Raw genomic sequence first — 6,007 nt, forward strand, 5'->3', positions numbered from 1 at the left:
TTAGTAATAAATTTATAAGTAGTCTACTAAGAAGAAACACTATACAAATTAGCAGATAAAAATTATTAACACCCATTTTGGGTGCAATATTAGATTATGATTCAGATTAAAATCTGAATACATCTTTACAGTTATTTCTGTGGGCCAGCAAGATAGTTCATTTCAGGGAAATTCTCTTTTAGCACATTTGCACAATAGAAACTTTTGATTGAAGAGTCTATATGCCATACTATTCTATATAGCATCTACAGGTCTCTAGAAAAATACTTATTGTTGATATAGTTGAATAAAATTTTTACAAAATATCTCAGTCATAGTGGATGGCTTCTCAATATTTTATGCATTTTCAAATAAAATGTACTTTTGACTTCTGTTCATGGTTATTCTTATCACTAAGACATAGAGAATGAATAATATTGTCTTTTAAATAGACTACTTTTAGTTGAAAAATTATCAGAATTACACAAAGGAAAAACAATTTTTACCTTTGAAGATTATTACCAATTACATGGGGTAATTTTCAGGTTCACAAAATAATTTGGGTTTTACTATTTTATCAGAATATTTTATCTAAATCTCATAAGTTATATTTACTTTAAAAACTAACAGTTGGGATGTGCTATTTGTATTGTAGTTAATGTCAAAGAATATTTTGCTGATCAAGAAAGATACATAACTCATTCTTCATACTCAACATATCCTTTACTTTATGATATAATTCATGAACTTAATGTGTTATAATTAGTTTTATTTAAAACTTTCAAATGAAAGAACATGGGATGCAAAATTTGTTCAGCTAGTTGGATTTCAACATTAATCATACAATAGTATCTTTGTGCAAGGATATGTTTCTTTGTATAAGGGTGTTTTTCTTTATAAGAAAATTAGTTTAATCAGGTGAGCTGATACTTGTGATTCTCTGTTCATGTATCTATGATAAAAATGAGAATAGTTGTGAATGTTCTTTAGAGAACGTGTTTGATTTTGAGTTAGCATCGAGGAGCTAACTTTACATTATAATTTTTATTTTAAAAACTAAAGCCTGCCTATTATTCTTAAAAAAGTTTTGAAGTCTTATTTATAAAGCATACAATTTAAAATTATATAGTTAAAATAATAATGGGAAAATCATTGAAAGAATAAACAGTAACAACAACAGAACACATCTAGCGTATCCAACTCTTATTCCTAGATATTCCACTTCATTTACATTTGGCTATTTAAAATATTTTCTTGTGACTCTGTGAAGAAATGATTAGCACATATAATGAAATTTTAAATGTCTTTTAAATGTGACTTATTTGTGGTGTGATTAATAGTAAATAAAAATAAGTCAGTTTGATATAGGTACATCTTATGATGGGTCTTGGAAATTTTTATAAAATGAAGTAATTCATTTTTAAAATGAAGAACATTAAAGAAAATTACAAAATAAGCAGGCAATTATATAAAGTGCCAAGGTAAATAACTGTGTAATTATCTATATTATGTTACTGTGATTGGATCAGAAGTGCCTTTTATAAGGTTGACTCTATATGTACTTGTATTACTGAACTGCACAATAATTTATTTGTTTTAATATTGTTAAAATTAAACATCTTGAACATAAATAATAGTATGTACTTTTTCATTTCAACAATGAATATGAACACTAGAAAACTTTTTCCTTTCAGAAAATTTTTAAGAAAAACTACCCCTAGTTGTCTACTACTTAGTTTTTTTTCTATATAAGTTTTAGTTGCAGGCTGTGTTTTCCTGGTGCTTGGGTTCTGCATAATGCCTTTTGCTGCACGTAATGGATGACAAACATTCATAAAGTTGAGCCACACATAGTTAAGGAGTTAAAATTCTTCTTTGGGGGGAGTTTATTTAGACTTCTACTTAATTAGCTAATTTGGTTTTCTCTAATAGACTATTTTGTAGAATAGTCTTATGTTCACAGCAAAATTGAGGACAAAATACTAGACAATTCAATGCAGGGGTTAGGGATACAGCTCAGTGGTAGAGCCGTAGCTTAGAATATAGGCAGCCCTGACTTCAGTCCTCAGCACTGGAAAAATAAGGAGTAATTTTGAAGCAAACTGTTAATAGCCCAGATTATGACTTTATTTGTCAAACTAGATTTTTCTTCCCAAAATAGCACTAAAGTTTTATTGGAAATATTATGTTTGCCTCTCACATAAAGAGTTTAAGTAAAAAATCAGGTCATACAAACAAAATCCACAGCCAACTAGTAAAATGATGCCTGAAACATTTCATACAGGTCCTGTATGTTGAATTTTGACATACTTAGGTGCCATGGAGAAACTATGAGTTACAAAAGTAGAACTAGAAATGAGAGCAATAAAATAACATAGCAGTACATTGCCACTAACTTTCTGATTAGCAAGGACATGTAACATCCTCCTCCCATCCTAACACTTAGCACTTGATTGACTGCTCTTTTCTTATATATCCAAGCCAGTCATATCAACTTATTAAATATTGGCTTTTGATAATACTGCACACTGAATTAAGCACTATGATGATTATAAAAATTAATAAAAAGGGTACCTAAAAGAAAAATAACCAAAGTAGTATGGTAAAGTACAGCATATTGTAGAGGCCATTGGGGTGATTTCAATAAAGTGCTTTGAGAGTTTAACAGAAGGAAAGACAATTTCTATCAGGAATAATTGAGGATTCACTCCTGGAAGAGGTACTGTTGAATCAATCTGTAGGTAGAATTAACTTTCCTAGGTAGTCATTTGAAGTAATGAGAAGAGGGATAGTTCAAGAAAAAAAAAATAAGATGAGCAAAATCTTAGAGGTGAGAGAGAACAGAGCATGTTTGAGAAATAGTAAGTGGCTATATGTTTTTGGAGGGAGATTTTTGAAGGGGTACAGGAGAGTGGGTCATATGCCTAGAAAGATCCATGTGAGTCATATAGGAAACCTACACCAGCTGAAGGGCACATACACATTACTTATTTTATGCTCAGCACCTTATTAGATTCACATAGTGCATATTTGATCCTTAAAAAGAACAGAGCTCAGTGGCATTGTGTCACTTTACATTCTTGGCTCAGAATCATAAAGATGGCAGATGACAGAATGAGGCTGACATTGGCTCATCTGACTGTAACCACCCCACACTCCACTACACTACGTGCTCCTAGGAAACCTGATTCTACAGACCATGGAAATCAGCACCACCAGATTCTCTGTCCTACCTTGAGAAATCTGACCCTGATCTATTTCTAATCACTTCTCACCTGTCTGCAAGAATAACTTCCTCTTGGACTGCAGGCTTCCCATTGTTCTCCCTTTACCTACCGCTTCCATGCTGCCAGAATTATCTTTCTGCAGGGGTTTATTTCTTGATTTTCAAGACAGTGCACTGTACACAGGTCAACTGATTATTGGCACTAACCTCTTCACACTCAGGCCCAACCTGTTTTTCTATCCTCACCTTTCAGGACTCCTGACTCCACCTATACTCCAGGCACATTTACATTTTGGAAGTATCACTATTCCCACATAGGACATAAAAAGCAGGTTGAGGTAAACTTTGCATTTGGAAACTTGGCTTTTACTGTTTGCTCTACTCAGTGCCTTTTCTTTGATTACCTACAGTCCAACCCACTTCTCACCTCAGTGAAGCCTTCTTCAAACCCTCTGCATAAGAATTCTTTGCTCCTTCTTATGTGTTACCTGTTTGAATTTATAGCTGCTTACCTGCCTGGGTCCCTAACCTTTTCTCTTTACTTTTTTTTTTCATTTTTAAATGTTGGGTATTTTGTAATAAGTTCTTACCTATTGAGCTTTATTTTTACCCCCAAATCCACTCTTCTTTCACTAGTTTAAATATCTCAACTTTCATTTTCAAGTTGATTATAAACATCAGTTTTTCAAATTTTATATACATACATAGATGTATACATACATATAGGCTGGCCTTTAAGAAGTTGCTCAGGAGAATCATTGTAAAACCCTATTGCAATTTGGTTCTCTTGCACAGCCTCTTCTGCAGTTAGCAAAAACAACCAAATACAAGCCACTCTTGTGCCAAAAATTTTCAGTGCCATATATCCCTCTCTTTCTCAGAGCACCATGCACGTGGGGAAGGTTGGGGTCTGAGTTGGGGAATGGTCTGGCATGGGTCAGCCTCCTTATCTACTGCTTAGTCTTATCCAGTTGTAACTCAGGCCAGCCTCTTTTGAAGAACTTCAGTCTATCACTTGCCTCTGAAAGCATTTGAATCCTGGTAATACCTGAATCCAATAGGTAGATGAACTTCTCAGCTGAATGGTAACTGCTAACAATATTTACTCTGAACCCATGCCCACAAGGGCATTATACTTCTATATGCAAAATGCAATTAACAGGGCTGGAGGTGTAGGTAGTGGTAGAGCAATTCAATAGGAGATGTGAGTCCTTGGGTTTTAATCTTCTCCACTGTAGGGAGAAAAAAATAAGCATTTTATTGCCCTCACATGTATGACAGAAATGTTCTTTGAAGGGAACATTTCATCTGCTAAAAAATTAATAGCATCAATTTCTCTTTCCCTAAGAATAAAAGATAATTTTTCTTTTATTTTCATTTTTAATTTTTTATTGGTGCATTGAATTTATACATCATAATGGGGTAAAAAAACTTGTGTAGATATAAATGCACACATCACCCAGCCAGCACCCACCAAGTCCCCAAGCTTTTCCCTCCCCATAACTCACTCCAATGCTTGACTTAGTGGTTGACTACAATATGAATAAGTACATCCTGTGCTATAGTTTCCTTCTTCCTTCTTCCCATCCCCTCAGTTAGGTTGCCTTATTTGCTCCTCTATAGGATTTCTTTTTTCATCTAGAGTTCCTCCTGCTTAGCCAAATGTGTCATTCTATTTTTATATCAACTGTTTGTCTAAAAACAACTCATATGTGAGTTTTTTATGTCAACATTTTACCTATGGACCAGGGCAGAGTCATTTTTTTAAAATTTTTTATTGGTGCATTGTATTCATGTATTACAATGGGGCAAAAAACTTGTGAAGACATACATGCATACATCACCCAGTTTGCCCCTACCCAATTCCCACCCCATTTCCTCCCCATTCCTCCTTTCCATGCTTGGCTTAGTAGTTGACATTTATATGTTTAAGTACATCATTTGCTTTAGAGAGTTTCCTTCTTCCCCCCTACCATCCCCACAGTTAGGTTGCCTTATTTGCTCCTCTATAAAATTTCCTTTTTCATCTAGAGTTCCTCCTATGGCCCATTTCCACTTAGCTTTTACATATTAGGGAAAGCATTCAATTTCTTATTTTTTGTGACTGACTAATCTCAATTAGCATAATGTCCTCCAGTTCCATCCATTTGCCTGTAAAAGATGTAATTTTTTTTTTTATGGCTGAGTAAAATGCCATCATATACATATCCAACAATTTGGTAATCCATTCATCTGTTGATCGACATCTTGGCTGGTTCCATAGTTTGGCTATGGTGAATTGTGCAGCTATGAACATAGACACATATGCATTAGTTTGGTAGTTTGGTTTCCTATCTTTTGGGTAGATACCCTGAAGTGGTATTGCTGGATCGAATGGTAAATTTGTTCCCATTCTTCTGAATATTCTCCATACTGTTTTCCAAAGTGGTTGCCCTAATTTGCAGTTCCACCAACAATATTTTAGAGTTCCCACTTCTCTACATCCTTGCCTGCATATTGTTGTTTTTGTTCTGAATGGTTGCCATTCTAGTTGGGGTAAGGTGAACTCTCAGGGTAGTTATGATTTGCAGCTCTCTGATTGCCAATGATGTTGAGCATTTTCCCATGCATTTATTGCCATTTGAATTTCTTCTTTCATGAAGTATCATCTATTTAGTTCACTTGCCCATTTTTTGATTATTTGTTTTTTTAGTGTTGAGTTTCTTGAGTTCTCTGTATATTCTAGATATTATTCCTCTATCGGAGTAGGTGGCAAAAATCTTCTCCCATTCTGTTGGCTCTCGATTGAGGTTCTTGACAGTT

This window comes from Muscardinus avellanarius (genome assembly GCF_963383645.1).
Source record: "Muscardinus avellanarius genome assembly, chromosome: 4".
Taxonomy (NCBI): domain Eukaryota; kingdom Metazoa; phylum Chordata; class Mammalia; order Rodentia; family Gliridae; genus Muscardinus; species Muscardinus avellanarius.